The 27,147-nt window shown below is 49.3% G+C and overlaps 1 long non-coding RNA gene across 1 annotated transcript; it reads right to left on the bottom strand.

The window, feature by feature from the left end:
- Positions 1-23,725: 23,725 nt before the first annotated feature.
- LOC140385145 (uncharacterized) lies at positions 23,726-27,096 on the bottom strand. Its single transcript, XR_011933299.1, has 2 exons — positions 26,934-27,096; positions 23,726-25,052 (listed from the first exon to the last, which is right to left on the bottom strand). It is a non-coding gene; the product is annotated as an uncharacterized lncRNA (long non-coding RNA).
- Between the last annotated feature and the right edge of the window lie 51 nt (positions 27,097-27,147).

Raw genomic sequence — 27,147 nt, forward strand, 5'->3', positions numbered from 1 at the left:
AATGGTTTCACAGTCAACTGGTGCGATCTATCGGCCTCGCTGCGCCCAACCCGGGGTGCGACGTGGCCGGTAAATCTCGCCAGACTCCTCTTGGGAGATTTACCCACCTCGGCACGACTCGCGGGATCCAATGAGATCTCGCGAGGCGGCACAATTTGGATTCCGCACATTGAGGCCAGGACCCAGATTTGCATATTCTCGAGTGAGCAGTTAGTCTCACTTTAATGTATCTATGCCGGATCTACCCAGTGCCCGGGACCTAACGGCCTCGCCTCGGAGACCCAAGTACTGGTTTCAACAAATGTGGACCAGCTGTACAGGCACTTGGGGGGGTCTCCCTCGCGATCAGGGACCCCTGGGTGGTTGGGCTCTGGGCAGGGTGGTACCTTGGCACCCCTGATGCCACCTGGGCAACATGACATGGCCAGCCTGGCTCCCTGGCAGTGCCACTCAGGCTTGTCATTATCAGGGTACCCAGGTGGCACTACCAGGCTGGCAGAGACACTTCCAGAGTGCCAGGCTAGCAGTGCCAAGGTGCCCAGGTGGCATCATGCCCATGCTGGGGATGGGGCCCGACGGTGCCATGCCCTAATGAGGGTGTGGAGGGCTTGGGACCCCCTTATTGGTGAGTTGGGGTGTTGGAGGGTCAGAGGCTACAGTGGGTGGTCTAAAGATCGGGAGAAGGTTAGTGCGCAAAATGGGCCTAAGTGCGGCCTCAGTGGGGCATTCCTTGCCGAGGCCCAGAAATGAAGCAGAGTACAGTCTAATAGTAGGGTCATTCTCGGCGCTGCCGGCGCTGGAAAATGCCCGGCTAAACGCGCTCAACACGGGGCTATGTTTCATTCCCGATAAATCTCATCGCGCCCAACATTACTGAGACGAGCTTTCCAACCCCAGATTATTGAATTGAAATTCCACCAGGTGCTGTGGTGGGATTTGAACTCTTGTCCCCAGAACATTAGCTGAAGCCGCTGGTTTACACACCAGACTGTCATCACTCCTCCATTGCTTGCTGTGCTGCCTAGGCTTTGAGATCTAGGGTTGGATTTTACCCCCTCTCTCCTCCCACCCTCTCTTCCTTTTGTAGGCCACGAACAAGTCCAAACTGAGTTTATAAAAAGAAAACTTGGTTTATTGCAAAGCAATTATATTTACGATATACATCGGATCCCGCTGTGTCTGCTCTGTTGGTTCCATACCTGCCCGACTTTATACAAATCTTAACTGTGAATGATCTAGGCTTCCCGGCCCCTTAGCGGGGGGAGCTCATATTCAGTGAAACTCACGGGGAGAGTGATTGCTCCAACTCCAAAGGTCTCATATAATATAACAGACCTTCCATCGGCGTATTTGAAGACGGGGTGTTCATGAAAGGCAGTGCATGGCCTTCCCTCTGACTTCCTGCAAGCCACCCACTGGCCTGTACCCCACTTCATGGTGGATGGGCAAGGTGTCAGGCAGGCCTGCCCACCCTCAGGTCTCTTGAGGCTATTAAGCAACCGATTAATGGTGACGATTGCCTCATTTCACCTCCTCTGTATTTTACCCACAGCCTGGGGGAGAGGCAGGCAGGCCAAGTGGGTAGCCTGGCAGCTTTCACTGCGCAGGCTGGCATCAGACAAAAAGAGGCTCCTTTGTGAGGGGGGGGGTTCTCTAGAGCCAATCAGAGGGACCCCCCCCCCCCAACCCGGCCATACACCCACTTTAACCTTTTCCCTCCGGTCTCTCAAACTCAGGACTACAGAACCTCACGCCGATTGTAATGGCTGGCAGGTCTCCAAGGCATGACCTGCTGCCCAGACGAAGGTAGAAGTCTCACCTTAAAGCAATTATCACTGTGGCAAGTGCAACAGGGGTGTGAGGCAGCCAGTTTTTTTGGTGGCCAGGGTGTCAGTTGTGGAGGGGAGGGGGAAGGGGTTATGACACCCATAAATTCCAGCCCCCAGAATTCACTCCCTAAATCTCTCCGTCTCTCTGTCCTTTCTTTTAACATTCCACAAAACCTACCTCTTTGACCGAACATTCGGTCAACTTTCCCAACATTTTGAGAAGTGGGTTGCTGATAATGTTTTGTTTGATAAGGCTCTTCTACGATGTCAATGGCACTACGTAAGTGCAAGTTGTCATTGAGATGAAATGTTGTTGCCTCTGGTGACCACGTGAGTGTAGAGGCTTGTAGCATTCACCTCGCGAGCTAGGGCCATGCAGATAGCAAGCAATCCTATCGCATGTCGGGAAGCAATCTTTCCACTTCCTTTCAAATCAGACCTTTGCCAATTCTAATGTTATAAGCCTCGGTAAGTTAAGCGTGTAAAACTTTTCTCACGTCCACTAAAAAAAGCATCTGGCAAGAACAATTGATGGAACACAATTAGTTACATTGATATATGTCTAGCATTCACCGGTTTGAAATGGTATTGTGCTGATAAGGAATCACAAATAGCTCACCTCCCTCCCCCACCCAATTCCTCTGTTCTGCCGATTCTGGTAATTTAGGCTTTAGAGCAGATATTATTGAGCAAGTCACAGCGCCAGGTTCGATTCCCGGTTTGGGTCACTGTCTGTGCAGAGTCTGCGCGTTCTCCCCGCGTCTGCGTGGGTTTCCTCCAGGTGATCCGGTTTCTTCCCACAAATCTGAAAGACGTGCTTGTTGAAAGACATTCTGGGCGCAATTCTCCCATCGGGAGACTGTGTCCCAACTCCGGAGCGAAAACCGGAGTGTTTCACTCCGTCGTCGGAGGCCGCATCCAGCCCCCTATTCTCCCGCCCCCGAGGGGCTAGTAGCAGCGTCGCGTCATTTACGCGCGCCGGGCCTTGGCGCCACGTAAATGTGCCGTCGCCTAAATGACGCAGCCACTGCCGCGTAAATGACTTCAACCGCGCATGCGCGGGTAGGCCGGCGCTAACCTGCGCATGCACAGTTGCCGTCCTCCCCAAGGCTGCCCCGCAAGAAGATGTCGGATGGATCTTGCGGGGCGTCGGAGGAATGGAGGTCCTCCTTCAGAGAGGCCGGCCCGCCGATCGGTGGGCACCGAATGCGGGCCAGACCCCTTTTGAGGCCACCCCGGTGCAGGAATCCCCCTCCCCCCCCCCACAGGCCGCCCCCCCGCCCCCCAGCGTTCCCGCGTTGTTCCCGCCGGCAGCGACCAGGTGTGGACGGCGCCGGCGGCAAGCCGTCATGTTGGGCAGGCCGCTCGGCCCATGCGAGCCGGAGAATCGCCGCTCGCCCGCTACAAACGGCGAGCGGCGATTCTCCCAGCGGCCAGCCGTGAAACTCGCCGCGCTGGTTTGGGGGGGGGATGGGGGTAGAATCGCCTGCGGGTGTCGGGGTGGCACGGCGGGACTCGCGCGGCGCCCCAGCGATTCTCCCACCCGGCGTGGGGGAGGAGAATTCCGCCCCCTGAATTCTCCCTCTGTGTACCCGAACAGGCACCGGAATGTGGCGACTAGGGGCTTTTCCCAGTAACTTCATTGCAGTGTTAATATAAGCCTACTTGTGACAATAAAGATTATTATTACAGAAATGCAAATATTTCTATTAGGTACAGTGTGTTGTTCTTTAGAAAGAGGAGGAAAACAGTCTTACGAGTGAATTTCCAGGTTTGCTGGCTATTGGGTTTATAAAGTGTTTTGTGAGACAGCTAAGCCTCTACCGTGAAGCACGTTTTGCAGATCTGCCGACTTTTAACACATTTCACTGACTCCCTTTACTCATTGTCTTGACATGGCAAGTACTTTCTGTTGTCTTTCAGTGAATGAAATGCTCATTCAGGGAAGAGTTGGCATTGGTGAAGAATGAAACATCTTAAGCAGTCTGACCCGAGTCAGGTATACCATAATTTATTGCCGGACCCTGGAGTTCACACAATTGTGCTCCAGTTAGTATGTAGAGGAAACTCTCCTTCTAGCAGATATAATGCCAGTTTGAGTGCCTATACTTCCAACAGGTGATGCTTCCATTTCTTAGATCAACTGACATGTGGCCCATCTGAATGTGTGTAACAATTTCGGGAACATTGATCCTGAAGAGTTCACAGCGATTTTCTTTTTAATTTAGAGTACCCAATTCTTTTTTTTCCAATGAAGGGCAATTTGGCGTGGCCAATTCACCTACCCTGCACATCTTTTTTGGGTTGTGGGGGTGAGACCCATGCACGCAGGGGAAAGTGTGCAAACTCCACACGGAGAGCGAGCTGGGGCCGGGATTGAACCGGTGACCTTGGCGCCGTGAGGCAGCAATGCTAACCACTGCGCCACCGTGGCGGCCCTGAAAGTTCACACCGATGCACCATGACTTCAGCTTTGTAGTACACTGGAACAGCAGTGTACAAGTTGGGAGTCTGCGGCAGAGTGGAGTGGAGAGGGAGTCCCCGGAGAGGAATCCCACACTGCTTCAGCCAGGATCAAGGCAAATCTGCTTTGCAAAGTGTCCAGACCTTTGCTGGAGCCCCTGAACACATCATTAACTTCTCTGATCTAAAATTAACAGTAACAGATTCTGGCTGACACCCACCAGGAACTGGATCCAGACTGTCCAAACTCATTTCATGGGCGGCACAGTGATTAGCACTGCTGCCTCATGGCGCCAGGGACCCGGGGTCAATTCTGGCCTTGGGTGACTGTGTGGGGTTTGCACGTTCTCCCTGTGTCTGGGTGGGGTTCTTCCGGGTGCTCCGGTTTCCTCCCACAGTCCAAAGATGTGCGGGTTAGGTGGATTGGCCCTGATAAATTGCCCTTTAATGTCCAAAGGTGTGGAGGTTCTGGGATTACGGGGAGAGGGTGGTGGGAGTGAGCCTAGGTAGGTGTTCTTTCAGAGGGTCGGTGCGCACTCGACAGGCCGAATGGCCTCCTTCTGCACTGTAGAAATTCTATGTAATGAAAACCATCTCACCAGCAAAAAAGAGATTTTTACCCTCCTCTATCTGGATTGGATTAAGTGACAGTTTCCAAAGAGTAAGGGAAACCACCGGACCACCCATGTTCAGGAATTAAAATATAGATTGGGATGTAAACACACCAACTGTGTGTACAGGTTTGCACTGCAAGGACTACAAAAACTTGCATGCAATCGGTCACTCTGGACGGCATGTGGCGCAGTGGATAGCACTGGGACTGTGCCGCTGAGGACCTGGGTTTGAATCCCGGCCCTGGGTCACTGTCCGTGTGGAGTTTGCACATTCTCCCCGTGTCTGCGTGGGTTTCACCCCGCACAACCCAAAGACGTGCAGGTTAAATGGATTGGTCACGCTAAATGGATAAAAAATAATTGGGTACTCTAACATTTTTTTTTAAATCTGTACGGTCGCTTGACATAGGTGTCACTCTGCTTTCAGTGGTGAGGTGCAATTTCTTAAATCGGAAAGTTATGGGTGCAAACTGTACTGCAGAGACTTGAGCACACAGTCAAGGCTGACACTTGAGTGCGGTGCTGTTGAAGGTGCTGGGGCCCGATTTGCACTCTCTGCCAAGTGACGGCACTTGGATTGAATGAAAGCAAGTCTCTTCCGACTGTCTTTCAAATGAGTTGTTGAACAGGGTCCGTTGTTTCCCGTCTCAGGTGGGTGTGACAGATCCCGTGGTATTATTTGACGAAGGAGCAGGGGAGTTGTCCTGCCAAGCTTCATCACTCAACCAGCATGCCGCTGATAAACTGTGAGAAAATTGGCAGCCACACTTGGTTACATTGCAACAATGCCTACGCTTAGGAGAAAAGGTACGCTGTTGGCTGTGAACCGATTTGGGATGCCGTTAGTATGATATAGGTGGTATATAGAAGCAGGTTCTTCCTTTACAAACATGTCTCACAGTTGCTTCACAGTCAAAATAAAATGATCGATGAGCCAAGGAAGGAGACTCTAGAAACTTGCTCAAATCTTGCTTAAAGAATCGTCTTAATGGCCACTTTACATTTTGTGCCCTGGGAAGTTAAAATGTATAACGTTGGGCCTGTGTAATACCACCTCCTCCACCCCTCCACCAACCCCCCCCCCCCCCCCCACCGAAAGATAAACGTGTCTCAGATTGCTACAGAATCATTCAAAGAACAGAAGATTTCTCATTAAGTTTCGGGGTTGCAGAAGAACTCTTGAATTTACAGAGGTCACATCTAACAGGAAACTCAACTGATTTTCAGCTTTGATTAATCAGGGCTGCCAGGTGCACAGTAATACAGTACCTTAACACAACCAATGGGAATTGAAATGAGCATATAAAAGGATTTTTAGTCAATCACTGCTGGCTATTTCAACCTTTCTTGTTCCCGTAAACACAGAGGATCCAAAAGATTTTTTTATAACTGATTGACAGGGCAGCTTGCTTGCAACACTATAAAAGAGGCGCTGGCTTTAATGATTTAAATATTTGGAAAACCCTATTTCCTTACAGGCAGAGAGAGAAGAGCAAGAATAAACTTGGAAGATTTTTGTCAAGATTATGTCATCCGCTGGTGATACAATGATAAATTCTGTTGCATTGTACGTCACTTTGCTCTGTATGATAACAGGACCATTGTTGTCCACAGTCATTTCTTCAGCTTCTGGCAGATCAGAGGCTTAATATCCACCCAAATTACTGAGACAGTTTTATTTTTATTCAATGTTTGCTAAGAAGCAAGTATCATTGAAGTACTGAAGAATTTTAATTTGTGGGTCTGTTTTATTGGTTAACTGGAACAAATAAGTTCCAGTCCAGTGATATCATGAATGGGGCTTGCTGTTTGCAACACACTCACATCCCATTAATCTGAATCTCTTCCACACTGTCCGTGTGTGACTGTCGCTGGGTGAAACTAGCGGCTGTCTCGGCAGTAATTGTAATTGGCTGAATCTCATTAGGAAGATGATTGGAACTCTCTTTACATGTTGTCTTTGAACTTTGCCGGTTGCTTTTTTCTTATTTATTTGTTCACCGGATGCAGGTGTTGCTGGGTAGGCCAGCATTTATTGCCCATCCCTAATTGTCCTTCAGAAGCTGATGGCTAACTGCTGTCTGGAACCGCGGCAGTGCATGTGGTGTAGGTACGCCCCACAGTGCTGTGAGGAAGGGAGTTCCAGGATTTTGACCCAACGACAGTGAAGGAACTGCGATATATTTCCAAGTCAGGATGTGAGTGGCTCACAGGAGAACTTACAAGTGGTGGTGTTCCCATATATCTCCTGCCTTTGTCTTTCAAAGTGGCAGAGGTCATGGGTTTGGATGATGCTGCTGAAGGAGCCTTGGTGAGTTACTGTAGTGCAACTTGTAGACTGTACACAGGGCTGTCACTGTGCATCAGAGGCGGGGCAAAGGGATATTCAGGATGGTTGATGGGATGTCAATCAAGTGAGCTGCTCTGCCCTGGATGGTATCAAGCTTCTTGGGTATTGTTGGAGCAGTACTCATCCAGCCAAATGGAGAGTATTCATCACATTCCTGATTTGTCCTTGGAGATGGTGGACAGGCTTTAAGGAGTTAGGACATGAATCGTTCGCCACAGAATTTCCAACTTCTGATTTACCCTTGTAGCCACAGTATTTATGTGCCTGGTCCAGTTCAGTTTCTGGTCAATGGTAATCCCAAGGGTGTTGACAGTGGGAGATTCTTTGATGACATTGTCATTGAATGTCAAGGGCAGATGGTTAGGTTCTTTCTTGTTGGAGTTGGTCATTTCCTGGCACTTGTGTGGTGTGGATGTTACTTGCCTCTTGTCAGCCCAAGCCTGAATATTGTCCAGCTCTTGTTGCATTTGGGCACAGACTGATTCAGTATCAGAGGAGTCAGTAAACATCTGCACTCCTGACCTTATCATGCAAGCAAGGTCATTGATGATTGGGCCTAAGGCACTACCTGAAGGAACTCCTGCAGTGATGTCCTTGGGCTGGGATGATTGACCTCCACCCATCACAACCATTTTCTTTTTGTGCTAGATATGACTCCAACCAGTGGAGAACTTTCCCCTGATTCCCATTGACTGCCGTTTTGTTCGGGTCCCTTGGTGCCAGACTCAGTCCAATGCTGTTGGATGTTAAGGGCAGTCACTCTCACCTCACTTCTTGCGTTCAGCCCTTTTGTCCATGTTTGAACCATGGCTGTAATGAGGTCAGGAGTTGAGCGACCTTAGTGGAACACAAACTGAATGTCAGTCAACAGGTTATTGCTGAGTAAGTGTCACTTGATAGCACTATCGATGACACTTTCCATCACTTTCCTGAAGATTGAGAGTAGACTGATGGAGCACTAATCGGCTGGGTAGGATTGTCCATTTGTTTGTGTTCAGGACATACCAGGGCTATTTTCCACATAGCTGGGTAGATGCCAGTGTTGTAGCTGTACTGGAACAGCTTGGTTAGGGATTTGGGAAGTTCTGGAGCTTGTCTTCAGTACCATTGGTGGAATGATATCCGGGCCCATAGCCATTGCTCTATCGAATGCCTTCATCTGTTTCTTGGTATCATGTGGAGTGAACTGAATTGTTGCAGACTGGCAGCTGTGAAGCTGGGGACCTCTGGAGGAGGCTGAGGTGGATCATCCACCCAGGTCAAAATGGTTGCAAATGCCTCAGCCATCTGTTTTTCACCGATGTGCTGGGCACCCCCAACATTGAGGATTGGGATACTTGTGGAGTTTGTTGTTTAATTGTCCACCACCATTCACGACTGGATGTGGCAGGACTGCAGAACCTAGATCAGACCATTGGATATGGGATCACTAGGCTCTGTCTTTTGCATGATGCGTCTGCTGTTTGGCATGCAAATAGTCCTGTCTTCAAGCTTCACCAGGTTGACACCTCATTTTTTGGTATTCCTAATGCAACTCCTGCACTCTTCATTGAGCCAGGGCTGAGTCTCAGCTTGATGCTAATGGTAGAATGGAGGATATGCCGGACCATGAGGTTACAGGATGTGGTTGACTACAATTCTGCTGTTGCTGATGGCCCACAGCGTCTCATAGAAGCCCTGTTTTGAGTTGCTAGATCTTTTGAAATCTATCCATTTTAGCACAGTGGTAGTGCCACATAATATGAGGGAGATTATCCTCATTATGAAGACAGAGGTGGACACGCCTTCAAATACTTTCATGGACAGATGCACCTGCGACAGGTAGATTTTTCCATCTTGTTGGTTCCCTCACCACATGCAGCATGCCTAGTCTATCAGCTAGGTTCTTCAGGGCTCGGCCATCTTAGTCTGTAGTGGTGCTACTGAGCCACTCTTGGCAATGGGCATTGAAGTTCCCCACCCAGAGTACATTCTGTGCCCTGGCCACCTTCAACGCTTCTTCCAATTGGTGTTCAACATGGAGGATTACTGATTCACCAGCTGAGGGGGGGCAGTAGGTGGCAACTAGCATGAGTCTACCTTGTACACGTTGACCTGATGCCCTGAGACTTCATGGGGTCCAGGGGGCTACTCCCTCCCAATGGTATACCACTGTGCCACCATCTCCAATGGGTCTGTTATACGGGTGGGACAGGACATACAGGGAGATGTATGTTTGAGACATTGTCGGTAAGATATGATTCAGTGAGTACTATTTAAAAAAAATCATTTTATTGGCTTTTCCCATATTTATGAACAGTTGTTGCTTATATACATTACATTTTTCTTGCCTGCGCTAATTTGCTTTATTTTACACAGAGGTTTGTTTTGTCCTTAATTTGACTAACTGTACGTACATTCTGCTGCCCTTTGGATCGGTCTATGATATCCCCCCTTCCTCCCCCCCCCCCACCCCCCATTGGTTTCAGCACCCTTCCTCTTCTCTTGTGGTTTCCCCATTTCTCTCCCCCCCCCCCCCCCCCCTCCCCCCGGGTTGCGCAGTCCTTTGGTTCTGCATCTTTTTTTTTTCCCCTGGCTTACTCCTCGTACAACCTTGGACATTGCCTCGGAGAAGGCTGTCCAGAACCCAGCAAACTTGGGGCAAGCCCAAAACATGTGGGTGTGGTTGGCCGGGCCCCTCTGGCACCACTCACATTTGTCCTCCACCTCCGGGAAGAACCTGCTCATTCGGGTCCTGGTCAGGTGCGCTCTGTGCACCACTTTGAGCTGCATTAGGTTTTGCCTTGCGCAGGAGGAGGTGGAGCTCACCCTGCTCAGGGTTTCGCTCCAGAGTCCCCATCCCACCTCTGTCCCCAGTTCGTCCTCCCATTTTTATCTGGTCCCATCCAGTGGAGTCCGGGCTCTGTCCAATAGCTGTCCGTATATTCTCCCATAAAGCCCCCCTTCTCACTGCTTGTGCCTATCAGGTCCTCTAGTAGTGTGCTTTCTGGGCCCCGGGGTACCCTACTGTCTCTTTGCGAAGGAAGTGCTTTATTCCTGTGTCTCAATTCCTGTCCTCTTGATAGTTCCACTTCCTCGTCAGTTCATCCAGTGTCTCCAGTCTGCGCCCTACGTAGAAGTCCCCGACCGTCAGTGTGCCACCGTCCCGCCTCCATCTTTTGAAGGTGGTATCTAGCATGGCTGGGGGGAATCTGTGATTGCCGCAGATGGGGGCCATAAGGGACATTTTGGTTATCCCGAAGTGCTGTCTCAACTGGGTCCAGGTTCTCAACGTGGCCGCTCGCACTGGGCTCGTTGTGTACCTTGTTGAGGAGGGTGGGAGTGCTGCCGTAGCCAGGGCCCAGAGGGTTGTTCCTTTACAGGATGCATCCTCCATTTGTATCAAATCTGTGTCAAGTTCTTGTACCCATTCCCTCACTCTTTCTGCCGTTGCTGCCCAGTGGTAGTATTGTAGGTTCGGTAGAGCCAGGCCCCCTCTGACTTTCCCTCTTTGCAGTGTCGGTTTGGGAATTCCCGTGTTCTTGCCCCTCCACACAAACGCCATGATTAGCCTGTCTATGTTTTGGAAAAAGGCCTTGGGGATGAAGTTGGAATGGATTTAAACAGGAAGAGGAACCTTGGCAGTACGTTCATCTTGATCGTCTGCACTCTTCCCGCCAGGGAGAGTGGGAGTGAGCCCCACCGTTGAAGGTCTTTTCTTACTTCCTCCACCAGGCTGGTCGGGTTTCACTTGTGGATCTGTGTCCAGTCTCTGGCTATTTGGATCCCCAGGTAATGGAATCTGTTCTGGGCCATTTTGAACAGGAGCCCCTTCAGCTCTCTCCCTCCCCATTTTGGGTTCACTGGGAATGTCTCGCTTTTGCCCAGGTTAGGTTTGTAGCCCGAGAAGTTTCCAAACTCTTTCAGCATTTGCAGTGTTGCCTTCAGTCCTTCCTGTGGCTTTGAGACATAGAGAAGCAGGTCATCTGCATAGAGTGGGACTCTGTGCTCTCTGTCTCCTCTCCGGATTCCCTTCCAGCTTTTTGCGTCCCGCAGGGCTTTCGCCAGGGGTTTGATCGCTAGCGCGAACAAGAGTGGGGACAGGGGGCAACCCTGTCTTGTTCCTCTCTGTAGCTGGAAGTATTCAGAGTTGGTGGTGTGAGTTCAGACACTCGCTTTGGGAGCGTTGTACAGGAGCCTCACCCATGCGGTGAATCCCGCTCCTAGCCCAAACCGTTCCAGTACTTCAAGGAGATAGCTCCATTCGACTCTGTCAAAGGCCTTTTCTGCGTCCAGGGAAACGGTCACCTCTGGTGTTCTCTCCCCGGGTAGGGGGTCATTATCACGTTCAGCAGCCGCCTGATGTTCGCTGTGAGCTGCCTACCCTTGACAAGGCCGGTTTGGTCCTCTGCGACCACCTCTGGTACACAGCCCTCCAGCCTTTTGGCCAGGACCTTTGCGAGTATTTTCGCATCCACGCTCAGCAGTGAAATGGATCTGTATGATCCGCATTCCGTCAGGTCTTTATTTTTTTGGGGTATTAGTGAGACTGTGGCCTGTGCTAGCGTTGGGTGCAGGGTGACCCCTGTCAATGAGTCCGCGAACATGTCCCTTAGGTGTGGGGCCAAGACTGGTGCAAATTTTTTGTAGAAGTCCGTCAGGAACCCGCCGGGTCCCGGTCCCTTCCCCGCCTGCATGGAGCTGATGCTCTCCATGATTTCTCCCAGGTCTATTGGTGCTTCCAGCTGCCCTCTTCTTCCCCCATCACTGGTAGTTCCAGTTTGTCTAGGAACTGTTTCATTCCCGCATCCCCATCGGGGGTCTCGGAGGTGTACAATCTCCGGTAGAAGGTCTCGAACGCCCGATTGACCTCCTTTGGCTCTGTTACCAGTCTGCCTCTGCTATCCTTAACCAGCGCTATTTCCCTCATGGCTGCCTGCTTTCTCAGCTGGTGAGCCAATAGGCGGCCAGCCTTGTCTCAATGTTCGTAAAAGGTCCCCCGTGTCTGGCGGAGTTGGTACACTGCTTTCCTAGTGGATAGCTGGTTAAAGTCCATTTGCAGCTTTTTCCTCTCCGCCAGCAGCTCTATGGTCGGGGCCTCGGAGTATTTTCTGTCGACTTCCAGGATGGAGTCCACTAGCTGTTGCCTGGCCACCCTCTCTTCCCTATCTCTACTTGCCTTGTAGGCTATGATCTCTCCTCTGATCACAGCCTTCAGTACCTGCCAGAACATGGAGGGTGAGACCTCCCCATTTTAGTTGTTACTAACATAATCGCCTATGGCCTGCGATATTTTTTGGCAGAAAGCCTTGTCGGCCAGGAGGTCTGTGTCCAGCCTCCATGTGGGGCGCTGGGCCCGGCCTGTCTCCAACCTCACATCCATATAGTGTGGAGCGTGGTCGGAGACAACGATCGCGGAGTACTCCATTCCCATGATCCCAGGAAGCACCGATTTCCCCACTGCAAAGAAGTCGATACGGGTGTATACCTTGTGCACCTGCGAAAAGAACAAGAACTCCGTTTCTCCCGGGTGCAGGAACCTCCATGGGTCCACTGCCCCCATTTGTTCCATGAAGGCCCCTAGCTCCCTAGCCATGCCAGACGTTTTCCCCGTTCTGGGGTTTGATCGGTCGGTCAGTGGGTCCAGCACGCAGTTAAAGTCGCCCCCCATAATCAGTCGGTGTGTGTCAAGGTTGGGGATTTCCGCCATGGTCTTCTTTATGAATTCTGAGTTGTCCCAGTTGGGAGCGTACACATTTACCAGTACGACAGGTGCCCCTTCCAGGACACCGCTGACCATGACGTACCTTCCCCCTGGGTCCGTAACTGTCTTGGTTCCTGTAAACCTCGTCCTTTTGCTAATAAATATTGCTACCCCCCCTAGCCCTCGTCCCGTAGCATGAGTGGTACGTCTGTCCCACCCAGCCCTTCCTTACCAGCAGTCGGTCCTTCTCCCTCAGGTGTGTCTCTTATAGACTTTACAGTGCAGAAGGAGGCCATTCGGCCCATCGAGTCTGCACCGGCTCTTTGAAAGAGCACCCTACCCAAGCCCACACCTCCACCCTATCCCCATAACCCAGTAACCCCACCCAACACCAAGGGCAATTTTAGACACTAAGGGCAATTTAGAATGGCCAATCCACCTAACCTGCACATCTTTGGACTGTGGGAGGAATCCGGAGCACCCATAGTAAACCCACGCACACACGGGGAGAACGTGCAGACTCTGCACAGTGACCCAAGCCGGGAATCGAACCTGGGATCCTGGAGCTGTGAAGCAATTGTGCTAACCACCATGCTACGGTGCTGCCTGTCTCTTGTAGGTAGATTTTGTCTGCTTTTAGGCTTCTTCGGTGGGCAAACACTCTGGACCTTTTCACTGGGTCATTGAGTCCCCTTACATTCCAGGCAACAATCCTGGTGGGGGGCTCTGACCCCCCGGTCCTGTGGGATCACCCATACTTACCTGATGGATGCGCCCCTGCACTCCCGAGTTTCCCTTTGCTAGGGGGCCGTTCAAAATGGCCAGGGTCACCGCTCTCACCATGGGGTCTGGCCCCAGCGCTCAGGGGGTTCCCTTTGCCAAGGGGGCACCCAATATGGCCACCAGCTGTGTGTACGCCACATGGGTGCGCCCCTAAGCTCCGGGGTCTCCCTCCGCCCTGATGCCCTCTCAAGTGGCTGTTTGCGGTGCCCTCTTGGTTCCTCGCCCAGCTCCCTGCCCACCGAGGCCTATGTCTGTACTGCTTCACTATCTCACCCTTCTCTTTGCTGCTCTTTTGTTCTGTGTTCTCCGCCAGACTCCTCTCCACCCTCCCAGCCCCTGTCCCTTTGTCCCCCCCCCCCCTTGCATTCTGCCCCCCTTTCTGCCCCCCTCCCCTCCTTGTGCCAGAAGCTTCCCCTCCCCTGAAAGGGGCGTCGCGGCCCTCCTTCCTTCCTGCCCTCCTGTGCTGGCCCTCCTCGCTAGTATGGTGGCTCTCCTCCCAGTATTTGCCCAGTTCTGGCCCTGTATAACCTTTCTCCTACTGGCCTTGTCTCACCCTCTTGTTTGTTTTCCTCACCCTCATTTCCCTCGCTCCACTCCCCCCCCCATTGCATTGAGAGAGCAGTAAAGCTCTGAGACAAGACAGCACAGTCCTGCACAAGGCATAACACACATGTGCACAGTTCATGCGTCCATTGTCCTTGTTTGCGGTCTGCCTTCCGCTCTTTGTTCTGGTTTTCTCTTCCTTTTCCGTCCCCGTGTCTTTCATTGCGGTTGCATGTGCTCCTCCCCCAGCTTGTTCGCTCCAACGAACTCATCAGCCGCCGCTGGAGTGTTAAAATACAGCTCTTACCCTTCAAACGTTACCCAGAGTTTGGCTGGGAATAACATCCCAAATTTTACCTTGCTTTTGTGCAGTGCTGATTTCGCCTTGTTGAATTCAGCCCTTTTTTTGGCCAGGTCCACCCCAATGTCCTGATACACCCTTATGGTCTTCCCTCCCCACGTGCTCTGTTTCGTCTGCCGGGCCCACTTTAGGATTCTCTCCCGGTCTTGGATCCGGTGCAGCTTCGCAATAATTGCCCCGGCTTTGGGCTTGGGTCGGAGCGACCTGTGCCTGTGTCTATTTCTGGTGGGTTTGGGAATACCTCCTTTCCCACTAGCTTGCCCATCATTTGGGTGATGTAGCCTGTTGTCTCTGCCCTCTATTCCCTCGGGCAGACCCACTATTTTAATGTTCTGCCATCTGGACCTGGTCCTCCACTTTCCCTCTTAGGCTCCCATGGCCGTTACTAACCTTTCGACCTCGGCTTCTAGGGTTATCACCCTGTCGCTCTGGTCCGAGGCGGCCCTCTCCAACTCCAGAATTGTTTTTCTCTGCTCCTTCACTTCCCTTTCCAGGCCTTCGATGGTCTGCTGCATTTTGTTCGTTGTCTCCTTCATCATTGCTTGGAGCTGCGACCAGAACTCGTCCTTTATGTTGGTTGCTGCGTCCTGCTCATGCTCCGCTGCTTGGTCGGCCATCGGTTTCCCTTTCAGGCTCGCCCGTACCTCTGTCTCGTCTTGTGGGGCCGCCTGCCTCCGCGTCCGCCGCTCATGCGCCTTACCCTCGCTGCTGCTGCTGCTTGCGTCTCGTTGTCCCTTCACCTTGGTGTTTTTCTTTCCTCCAGCCATCTGGCTGTCTCTCTTTCTTTCCCCACTGCTTCCCCTGGGGTTACTCTCACTTCCCCCGGTCCTCTGCTCTCGCTGGGTCTGCCTTGGGCTTCGCGGTTCACTTTTCTTTTGTTGGGGTTGGGGGGGGGGTTGGTTGTGGTTGGTTACCTTCCTCCCTTCCTTCCTTTCTCTCTTTCCTTGTCTCTTTATTTATTTATTTACTTTTATTTTTCCCCCCTTCTTATCTTTTTTCTTTCCCTTCCTTCTCACTGGGTCAGGAGGGGTTGGGAGCATGATTCAGTGAGTATGACACGCTGGTACTTTACTAGTCTATGGGACTGCTCTCCCAATTTTAGTCCCCAGGAGTTAGTATGGAGGACTTTGCAGGGCCGACAGGGTTGGGTTTGTCGTTGTGGTTTCTGGTGCCTAGATCGCTGCCGGGTGGTCCGTCCTTTTTGTGGACTTTGTACTGACGCCACAGTTAGAAGTAACAACCTTTTTAAAATCTAGCCCAGAGTACTCTGTAATGTTACCTAAAGCATATGAGACGGCTATGTTTGCGTCCAATGTTATTTAACTGACGTGTTAACTATTACGATATATCATAATCAAATAACTGCAAATTCACTGCTTTAGTAAAAAGCTGAATGCTGGACCTTTCCATGAATTCTTTTCTGATCTGTGGATCCAACAACTGTTGCATCATCAAGTGGCATTGTAGGATTATGTTCCAACTTCCATCATAGAACCATCAAATCCAGACAGTACAGTAGGAGGCCATTCGGCCCATTGAGTCTGTGCTGGCCCTCTGAAAGAGCACCCTACCAGGGCTCAATCCCCCACCCTATCCCCATAACCCCACCTAACTTGCACATCTTTGGACACTAAGGGGCAATTTATCATGGCCAATCCACCTAACCTACGCATCTTTGGACTGTAGGAGGAAACGGGAGCACCCAAAGGAAACCCACGCAGACACTGGGAGAACATGCAAGCTCCACACAGTCATTCACCCAATGCCGGAAGTAAACCCGGGTCCCTGCTGATGTGAGCCAGCAATGCTAACCACTGTGCCACCGGTCTACCTGTTATGCAAGCAAATTCTTCTTTTTAAAAAAAATTTAGAGTACCCAATTCATTGTTCCAATTAAGGGGCAATTTAGCGTGTTCAATCCACCTACCCTGCACATCTTTGGGTTGTGGGGTGTTGCTAACTTTTGCCTTAGTTTAATTGCTCTGTTTTATCACCTTTGCTCTTGAGTCGCCAGGTATCTTCCTGATACCGCCACGTGGTTCAAGGCCGAGTAATGATCAATAATCCAATACACCGCTTAGTAAGATTTAAATCAAAGCACATTTATTATACACAGCAATCACTACTCGTGTATAAATTCTACGTCTAAGCTACCTCTACGACTAACAGGCCAATACTTAACTTGGAACTGGCCCACCAGGTCAGGGAAACGAATGGCCTTTCGTTCAGGTTCTGAGCCTGCCGGATTCGAAGTTGGTACAGATTGGTAGCTAGGAGCGCCTATCTCGTAGCGAGCATTGAAGTAAGACTTACTAAATATCAGCGATGGCTGGAACGGTCACTGTCAAGGTTTGGTCCGTGTTGCTGAGTGACCCGGTCAAGCAGAGAAGCAGAGAGCGATTTGAACTTGGGCTTGATTCTTATAGTCCCCAGGAGCTTCCCGCCTTTCGGGGCGAACCCTGTACCTGGTTCCAAGTGATTGGACTTTGTCCCAATCACTTGGTTCGATTTTCTCCAATGCTGGAGCGATTCCTTGATCGATGGGCGGTCTTGAGGTGGTCGTTCACCTCCCATTGTGTAGGCTTCTGCTGGCGCCACGGAGTCTGGTTTTGCTTTATGTTTCTAAATGTTGCTCATTGTTCCCGGGGATTGCTCATTAATATGCAGATGGCTGGTGTTTTGTTATGTTGATGGTTGCCGGTATTGATCTTGTCTGGCCTTTCCAGAGGTAGATACACACTCAACCTGCAGCTGCTTGTTTGTGTCCTGTTGGCTGACTTTCCCATCAGCCTTTGCCGTTCGCCATTTTAAATCGGGAATTAGCCATTCTAAATCGGGAATTAGCCATTCTAAATCGGGAGTTAGCCATTTTAACTGGCTACAGGGGGCGAAACCCATGCAAACACGGGCAGAATGTGCAAACTCCACACCGACAGTGACTCAGAGCTGGGATCGAACCTGGTACCTCACTGCCGTGAGGCTGCAGTGCTACCACTGCGCCACCGTGCTGCGCACTTGCAAGCAAATTCAATGATTTACCTGGCTGATTCATTATTTTCCCCATTGAAATAATAGCCAGAGTAAGAAAAAGAGAAAATAAACTGTAAGAAAAGTTGCAGGCCATTGTTTAAGTTCAAAACCAGTGACACATACACTCCTCCAAGTATGCAGTTACACTGCCACATTCACGGCACTGGGGCACAGTTCCCAATACTAAGAGTGTAATTCTGGACTTGGGACATTGATCTGACTCCAGAGTACAGCAGACCATACATGGAGTATAACTCCAGAACTGTGTCAAGCTGAGTCTTAAGAAGTGATTGGGGGATTTGTTGGTCCTGTTAAGAACTTGTAAACGTAAAGCAACATTTATATAACTGTTTTTTGGGAAGGCAGATCCTACGATCCGTACTTTAATACATTTCAAATTTACTGTGAAAACAGAGCTCTTTCCTGGCTGTGAGAGTGAGATTCATAGCCAGGCATTATAAATAAAAGGCTGCTGGCTGTGAATTGATACTGTAGATGCTGAGATCAGGAGCTACTGTATAACGACAGCCTTAGGGTTTATGACATCACCAGGTCCTCTCGATTGAATTACAGCCTTTTAATATATACATGTTACTTTGTCTCTTTGCATTTTCTGAAAATTATATCCCTGTAACCTGTGCAGCCATTGGTCAGGACACATAAATTATGTTTCCTTAAATTTTCCACCCCTGACATTAGATACCTAACATCCTCTCGCACTTATGACACCGCACACCTACTCCAACTTATTATGATGATGATTGACATTTTTCATAAAGTAAGTGGGAATGTTGGCGACAGAGGGTTTTCCTTTGGGTGGTGGGGGAGGGGGGGGTGGTGACGGTCGTTGGGAGAAGGAAACTCGCACATTTGTTCGGGGTCAATTCTAATTCTGCTTCAGAGCAAATCAGTGACCGGGCTGCATCGAGTCAATGCTGGGTTTTAACTTCTCCAACAGGAATAAAAAGTAAGCAGCCCAGAGCAACCTGTTGAAACAGCAACCTGCGAGAGAGTCAGAAGTTGTTATGGAATGGACACTGAAGGTTCTTAAAACAAAGCTTCAGTGACAGAAATGGTGAAGCTCATTACAGTGCAGCAGCCTGGCATTGTCCATGGGGTACAGAACTCTTGGGTTTGGTACCTGTGGGTGGTACACAGAATTTACTCCAAACCATGTTTGTCTGCAACATCCTTGATATTTGCTCTTCGGTATTTCTCCTTCAATTTGCATTTGTTCAAACCCATTCCTTACTTTGTACATAGCTTACTCTGGCTCAATCCTTATTCTATATGTATCTTTCAGCATTTTATTAACCTTGGAAATACTAGTTCTGTATATGTCCTACCCCAATTCTCTAATTTCTTTCCATGTCATTTCTGAAGATCTCTCTCTGCATTATTCTTAATTCAAAATCTTCCTCATTCTTTCCACTCCCTGGACCTGTATCCCTCTCTCTCTCTCTCTCTCTCTATCTCTCTCCCTCTCTCTCTCTCTCTCTCGCTGTCACATCCCTGGCTCTGAATCGCTCCTACTTTCTCTTTCTCTCTCTCTCTGTCATATCCCTGGTTCTGTACCCCTTCCTCTCTCCTTCTCTTCCCTATATGCCTGGTTCTGAATCCCTCCCTTTCTCCCTCTCTCTGCCATATCCTTGGTTCTGTATCTCTCCCTCTCTCTCTCTCTGCCATTTTGCCTGGTTCTGTATCCCTCCCTCTCTCTACCATATCCTTGGTTCTGTATGCCTCCCTCTCTCACTCTGTCACATGCCTGGGGCTGGATTCTTCGCCAGATGCATGGTTTTGCCGGTAGCTGGGGGGGTTTCCCGATGGTGTGGGGCTGCCCCACAATGGGAAACCCCATTGACCGACCAGCACAATGGAGCACCCTGCCGGCGGGGTAAACCTAAAATGTGGCATGGCGGGGCAGAGAATCCAGCCCCTGGTTCTGTAAATTAATAATAATCTTTATTATTGTCACAAGTAACCTTACATTAACACTGCAATGAAGTTACTGTGAAAAGCTCCTATTCGCCACATTCCGGCACCTCTTCGGGTACACAGAGGGAGAATTCAGAATGTCCAATTTACCCAACAGCACATCTTTCGGGACTTGTGGGAGGAAACTGGAGCACCCGGAGGAAACCCACGCAGATAGAGGGAGAACGTGTAGAGTCCGCACAGACTGTGACCCAAGCCGGGAATCGAACCTGAGTCCCTGGCACTGTGAAGCAACAAAGCTAACCACTGTGCTACCATCGTTCCAGCTTTCTCAATCTTTCTCTTTCGGTTATACTCCTGATTCTGCATCCCGCCCTCTCTCCTTCTCTACCCCATTTTCCTGGTTCTTTATCCCTCCCTGTCTCCCTCTCTCTGCCATATCCTTAGTTCTGTATCCCTCGCTGTATCACTCTGTCATATTACTGGTTTGGGGGTGACATGGTGGCGCAGTGGGTTAGCACTGCTGCCTACGGCGCTGAGGACCCGGGTTTCATCCTGGACCTGGGTCACTGTCCGTGTGGAGTTTGCACATTCTCCCTGTGTCTGCGTGGGTTTCACCCCCTCAACACAAAGATGTGCAGGCTAGGTGAACTGGCCACGCAAAATTGTCCCTTAGTTGGAAAAAAATAATTGGGTACTCTAAATTTAAAAGAAAAATTTGTTATCTCTCCCTCTCTCTGCCATATCTCTGGTTCTGTTTGCATCTCTCTGACTTAACCCTAATTTGATACGTAACCCTCTTCCCTTCACTTTATGTCTATATCTGCTGTTCTTTTTGCAGTAAATCTTTCTCCCTGTGTCAATATTTTATTTGATACCTATCCCTCCTTTTTCTATTTGTCTCACCATTTCACCTCGCTCTGACTTACTCTGAATTCTATTTCTGCCTTAGCCTTGTCTCTTCATGACAATGATTGCAAGGTGACCAGGCACGTTTAAAACAGGCAATCTGCCTGTTTCTGATATCAGAATATCAGAGGGGATGCAAAAGGCACTCTGAATGTTCCTTCCACCCAAGGGTTTCAATCTGCTGGGGGATAACCGATCACCCCACCTCTTCAATAAAAGCAAAATTCTGCAGATGCTGGAAAGCTGAAACAAAAACAGAAAGTGCTGGCTAAACTCAGCTGGACTGGCCAGAATCTGTGGAGGGAGAAACAGAGTTAACGTTTTGAGTCTGGGTGACTTTCCTCAGATCTCTCCACAAATGCTGCATGAGCTGCTGAGTTTTTTTTAACCAGCAATTCTTGTTTGTTTTCATTTCACCCCATCTCTTACACGTCGAACACCCTGAGCATGCGTTACAATTCACACTGTTACCTTGAAACTCTGCAGAGCTGCGTTTTAAAGTGGTGCATTCTTTATGGGAACTACTCTCCCCATGATGGGGGTGGGGTGGGAGGAGGACTAAGATGTTTCTAATTGCATCCCCCCCCCCCCCCCCCCTCCCGCTTTGCCTGCTCTGGGGATTAGTGGGACTCTGAGAGTCAGTGTGCCCCGTACTACAATGTGCCAAAAAACCAGTGGACACATTCCGCCAACAATGTAAGGCAGCTCAGTTTGAAACATTGCAGTGGGGAGTCCGGCTAAGAGGAGGAGATGGAGGTGGCGTATGGGCAGATACGAGGAGCTGGGTTTAAGGCTGCCAGCTTCACTGCTCTCACTGCCAGTCTCTGCGGTCTTGTCTTGGATGCATACCGAGCAATTGTCCCTGTTCTGAAATAGCATCAGCATCCTCACACACTAGGGGGCAAACTGTGCTTGGGTTAGGCTGGGTGTCACATGAATCGAGCTAGTGTCTATTCCACTCTCTGGAGCGCGGTGCTGTAAAGCAAGTGGAAATGCATTTACTTGATCATTCGGTCCAAATACAGTAATAAAACTCCATATAAAACTGGCGCCTCCTTTAATATCGGGCGTTCAGAGTTAGAAAGACTCTTGCTAAACTGTTTTCACTGCCTGGAGGACCAGAAGACACAGATTTAAGGTCACCTACAAACCAGCCAGAGGAAGGAGGAGGATAGCACAGCAGGTTAAAATGATCCGGAGGCGCTGCCTGAAAGGGTGATGGCAGCCCATCCAATATTAACTTCCTAAAGGAAATTGGGCAAATCCTTGAATTGGAAACTTTTGCAGGGTTATGGGGAAAGAGCAGCGGAGTGGGAATGACCGGATATCTCTTTCTAAAGAGGCAGCACAGCACAGTAGGCCGAATGGTCCGCTTCTGTCCTGAAACACTCCATGATTCTACCTCTGTCAACCCCAGTGATCCTGTCGAGGAAAGCCGACACGGCTTTGATTTACTTTGGACACCCATTGGTTTAGCAGGACGGAGCCCCGGGAATCTGTTGCCTCTCCACTCGCCTCTCCCCGGGATGCTTTTACAGGAGAAGTTAATGCACGCCCGTTATTGGTCACAACGCTCCTATTCGGTAGTCTTCACGCCACCATTATAGATATTGTACAAAGGTATACACACGTATGGAGCTGTGTGCATTTGAATATTTGTATGCATCAACCCGGTGGCTAGAAATATATAGACAGCAGCTTGGTAGACCGTCTCGCAATCTAAGCAGGGAGATAGATGGTGTACACACGGATGCACACACGCAAATTAGGATACAAGTTGCATAATGAATAATCAGACATGCCTGTGCTCAACACGTACAGGCACGCAAGTGTGATCTGCACAGGTAGAACGTTCGAGCTCCCGTGTCTCTTGCTATAGATTCTGCATTTCGCACTTACTTGCGGAGTGATATAAGGCGAAATGGTGAATCCAGAGTAATGCCACATAAGAGTATATTTGAAGGGTTCAGATGTTGCTGCACAAATGGATGCACCGACAGACAGGACGCCCCTGCTTAATTGCGAAGCCACTCGCTGCGCTCTGTGCATCAACCCCAATTACCCACCAGGAGTTTTCGCGATTTGATTTTTGCTGGAGTGGGTTCAGAATGCCATGTATCAACGCGAGCCCGGCTATGTTAAATAGACTGCGGCAATGAATGAACGGCAGATTGATGTGAGGAAGTCCTCCCCCCCCCCTCCCCCCCCAAGGTAGAACCCGCATCAACACAGAGCGTTACAAATGGGACAAACTTGGCAGAGTAAATTATAGTGCAAATTACCAACTATTAGAATGATTTTTTCCCGCACACATTTTACTTTGCAAAGTACACGTGCGCTTAAAAACAATAAGTGATACATCCTTGCTGTCTAGAACTTTCCTTACGGTGTAGGTGTGTGTTACCTGATGGGCTCCTCGAACGAATATAAACAGTGACCAACATTTGGAGGCGGTTGACGGCGTGGCTCTATTTTAATAGTTAACTTCATAGGCAGTGAAAGCACATCACACTGCAGTCATCAATAATTGGAGATGCTGGCGGTTGCCTGGTCAAATGAATTCGCTGTTGGAAATTACACAGGTACACCTTTTCCTGTGGTCCCCTCTCTCTCAGAACTTTTAAATTTGCCCAATTATTTATTTTGCGTTTGCTGCATTCATTGGCCATTTTAAGACCCCCGGAGTATTTTTGTTTTACCAATTTGTGTAGCAGTACTTAACCATTGACATTTGGCAAGGGACCCAAATGGCATTTCTAAAGTGTAACTTGCTCATCGAAGTATCGAAATAGTACTGTCTCGGGGTTAGATGTTTCGATATTAATGCATCCATTCAGAATTCCTCTTCTGGGTTTATTAGGAGTCTCTGAGATGGACCCGTCTCCCCGGGGCGGGGGGGTTCCAGGTGCAGGGCTGGAAGGAGTTGCTTCGAAGAGAAATGGGAGAACGACTGTAGTCCATGGGGTATGAGGAGTGTTTCAAACTCCACCTGGACAAGCACTGCACTCCTTAATGAACGGGGCTTCATTCTTCCAAGGCGGCTGTGTGGTTGGCCATCACCATGATTCGGAACCCGACCGTCAGTTTGATTTTCTCGCTGAACAATGACCCTATCCCGTGTGAAACGGGTGTCACTGCTCTTGCTCTCTCTCTCAAGCCCAAGTTAATGTTCGCGACTTATAGGTGCCATCCTCCCTGTGCGTGCGGTTAAATAACTCCCCAGTACACATTTGAAGTGCTTTATTGACGATTAAATTCGATCAATGTCAACAATACATTAGTTTTGCAGGGTCGAAGTTCACATCCACATCACAGCAGCAATGAGAGATTCAAACTAAAATTAGGAGAGGGTTTGGTTTTAAAAGGTCCATTCAGCTGCGTTGGCCGATCGATTCAAAATCTGTCTGGAACATGAACGTAACAATTCATAAATAATTCCAGGGGGAGGGAGAGGGAAAATAAAACCCCGCACCCTAACACCCAGATAGATGAATTCCACTTTGTCTTCGGAAAACGAATAGTGTCTAATTATTGGCTGACACTGACTTAAATCGGGCGTCATAACAAATGCAACATTTCGGGGAGGACATAGTTTTAAATTTAAAAAACGAATGTATAAATAAACACTTAAAAGCAGATGCAGAACTCCAGACCTCTTTATCTCTTCCACTATCGCTGGCCCTGTTTACTTGCACATAATAATAAGGATACTGTCGTTCTAAACTCGTAGCATTCTACAGACAGTATTGCCCCGTTGCTGATTAATACCGGGGGCATTCTCTTAAGAACAGATGGAATCCAATGCATATAAGCCATTTGCGACAGGAGGTGGCTGGGAACGACCCGGCGGTACAGCTGAAAGTTTAAAAAGTTGTATTACAAACTTTTCGACAGATCATTGCGCGGCCAGCTAGGGCCTGGAAAAGACACTGGGAATAAAATATACACCGAGATTCGCTTCCCTGGTTCTTATTTTCCCCTCTAAACGGTAACAGAATAAATTGGATGCCAACATTGTAATTAATTTGTGAGCTGTGCTAATTCTGGTAATTTGACCCAGCCCCTATAATCTGCCTAAGTGCAGGCAGCTCCGGTGAGATTCACACATTTCACGCTTCATTACTCAAGTCAAGCACCTCCTCTCAGTATAACTTGCTCTTTGAGACGAAAAGTAATTCGGGGGGGGGGGGGGGGGGTGCGGGGGGAGAAAATCACAACAGAGTTTGGTTTCTTTATCCAAAACAAAACAAAAATTCACCCCAGCAAACAAATGGGATTTATGCCCGGCTAGTTAGTGGTGCTCTGCAGCCGGGAATTCTGAAATAGTTCATTGCATCGAATTTCCGAAAACGGATCCAAGGTTCGGGAACGTGGCCGGTGGGCGCCGCGATGGTGCAGAGTGAAATAGCAATGCCTCTAGTCTACACACTCTTGAAGATGAGGCGGAGACTGCAGTGCACAGGTAGCATTGGGGTGGCAATCTTCACTCCTGATGATTTCAGACATGACACCCAGACTGCCTAGGGTCCAGTTCGCCAGTTATGTTGAAACTCTGCGAGGAGAAGAATAAAAGATGCATTAATCTGTCCCACAGGTGCAAACGGTGCGCGCGTGTGCTTTTGATGGAGGACGCTAATTCTCAACGTTGATCACCGAAGAGTGATTTCAAAGTTGACCGAAGCGGGCACCGTTTGACATTTTAGAAGGCAGATAAACATAGAATGGGCAACAAAACCCAAAATACACATATTGGCAGACATGCATTTGGTCTTGTTAGCTGTTTAATAGGCACCTGTTTCGAAGCCAACTAGATCTAAGAGATAGTCCTAAAAAATGATATTCCCTCGAGAGAGAGATTTTCTCCTGATTTCTGTGCATTATCCAGGGTCACTTGAAGTCAATATATCCCTCATATGTATACTCTGGAAATTGTATACATTCAAAACCAAGTGTAAGGTTGAAATAAACATGTACATTTAAAGATGCAATCCACGTGAGGCGAATATAGTGATATTGACATGGGGAGGTAGAACACATGCAGGTAAATAAGCCACACACATGTTGCCAAGGCTTCAGCAGAGTGCGGCTGTTCCATTTAAGCGCCAAGCAGGTTACATCCAACAGAATATACCCTGGAAATATACACAAAGACGTTGTGCACGAGACATTATTGAGTTGACCTCTTGCATTTGCGCAACAAGTGTCGGTCTGTTACAGTGCGATGAAATGTAACTGATCCTTGACGAGACTCTTGAATGGAGCTAACAGAATTTCCAAGTTCCAAACGAGCAATCGGCTCAGAAGAAAGCAGGCTTTGGGGACGAGTGCGTGCAGCTCTGTGAGGATATCCCAAGGAATTTCCTCAAAAAATATGGGAAATAACAACAAAAAATAATTCTAATTGCCCAAAGTCACAAATGCGCCCACTAGTCCTAATTGGATTAAGCGATTAACCGGATGGCTTCTGCTTAATAGCCAGAGAATCGAAATGCGACACCCCGCCAAAAAAAAGAGAGAACATTGAGTGCAAGACGCGCAGGGGTGTAGCAGTAACTCGCTTTATTTTATATTTAGGAAAAACACAATTGCGGCTGTGAGGCCGACACAGAACAGCTGGAAAGTGGGTACAAAACACCTGTCGCCCACACAGTTCACAACATGTGTGAAGTTACATTCAGTAAAACGTTGTGACATTAATTTACGCCTTTTGGGATTTAAAACAGATCCAGGGAATGTTGCTTCTGCGGGTGCACAGCGCTGCTTATGTAATAACATACCGTCCCATATAATGTGACCCCCCCCCCCTCTCCCCTCTCTCAATCCCTTGATTCGATGCCATTTCTGACCTCGGCTCCTCACGATGTTGTCAGAAATGCCCATTAATTTGTTGCCCCCGATTGCTATTTTTGACATGAGGAAGTCTAATGCCAGGCCTTCGGCGCGTTAATAATAATTTGCTTTAAGTAAACAAATCCCGACGCCAGCGCACTGTTGGGGGAAAGAGGCAAAATGAATAAGACTCGCTGGTTCGATCGTCAGGAAGACCCAGCAGGTCGCAATTGTCCTTTATGCCAAAACAGGTCCTCCCCTCCCCTTTGCTTTGCACACAGGTAACTCAAATCGGGAGAGAGAAAAGGGAGAGGAGAAAATGAGCAAAGAAAACGTTTTAAAAAACTATCCAACCAATTTGTGGAGGTCGATTGCCCTCCCCTCCCACCTCACGTGTCCTCTTCAATGGGGCCAATTCCTCTTTGAATAAAGTTTTCCAAAGCACCATGTGCATTCCTGCTGGCGTCTCCTTCCCTGTCCCCGTCCACCTGAATCCCTGTTACACCACATCCCCACTCATTGCGGATGCCCTTGGCTATTGTAGGTGGACATGGGAGACAATGACCCTACACCCCCACCCACCCCCACACCCCAACACACACACCAGAATCACCGGAGTCCCTTTGGCCATGAGCAGCGTTTTGTCGGTGTTGCTGTTGGTGGTCAGGATGAGATCTGCTTTGCTGGTGGAGAGGCTCTGGACGGAAAGGCCGTTGTAAATCCATCAGTGCTGAGACAGGCTCGGGTTTTTTTTTGGTTGGTGGAGGGGGGCGGGGGGGGGGTAGTTCTGGGCGCTGACATTCCTGACGAGTACGCAG

Source organism: Scyliorhinus torazame, chromosome 11 (genome assembly GCF_047496885.1).
Source record: "Scyliorhinus torazame isolate Kashiwa2021f chromosome 11, sScyTor2.1, whole genome shotgun sequence".
Taxonomy (NCBI): domain Eukaryota; kingdom Metazoa; phylum Chordata; class Chondrichthyes; order Carcharhiniformes; family Scyliorhinidae; genus Scyliorhinus; species Scyliorhinus torazame.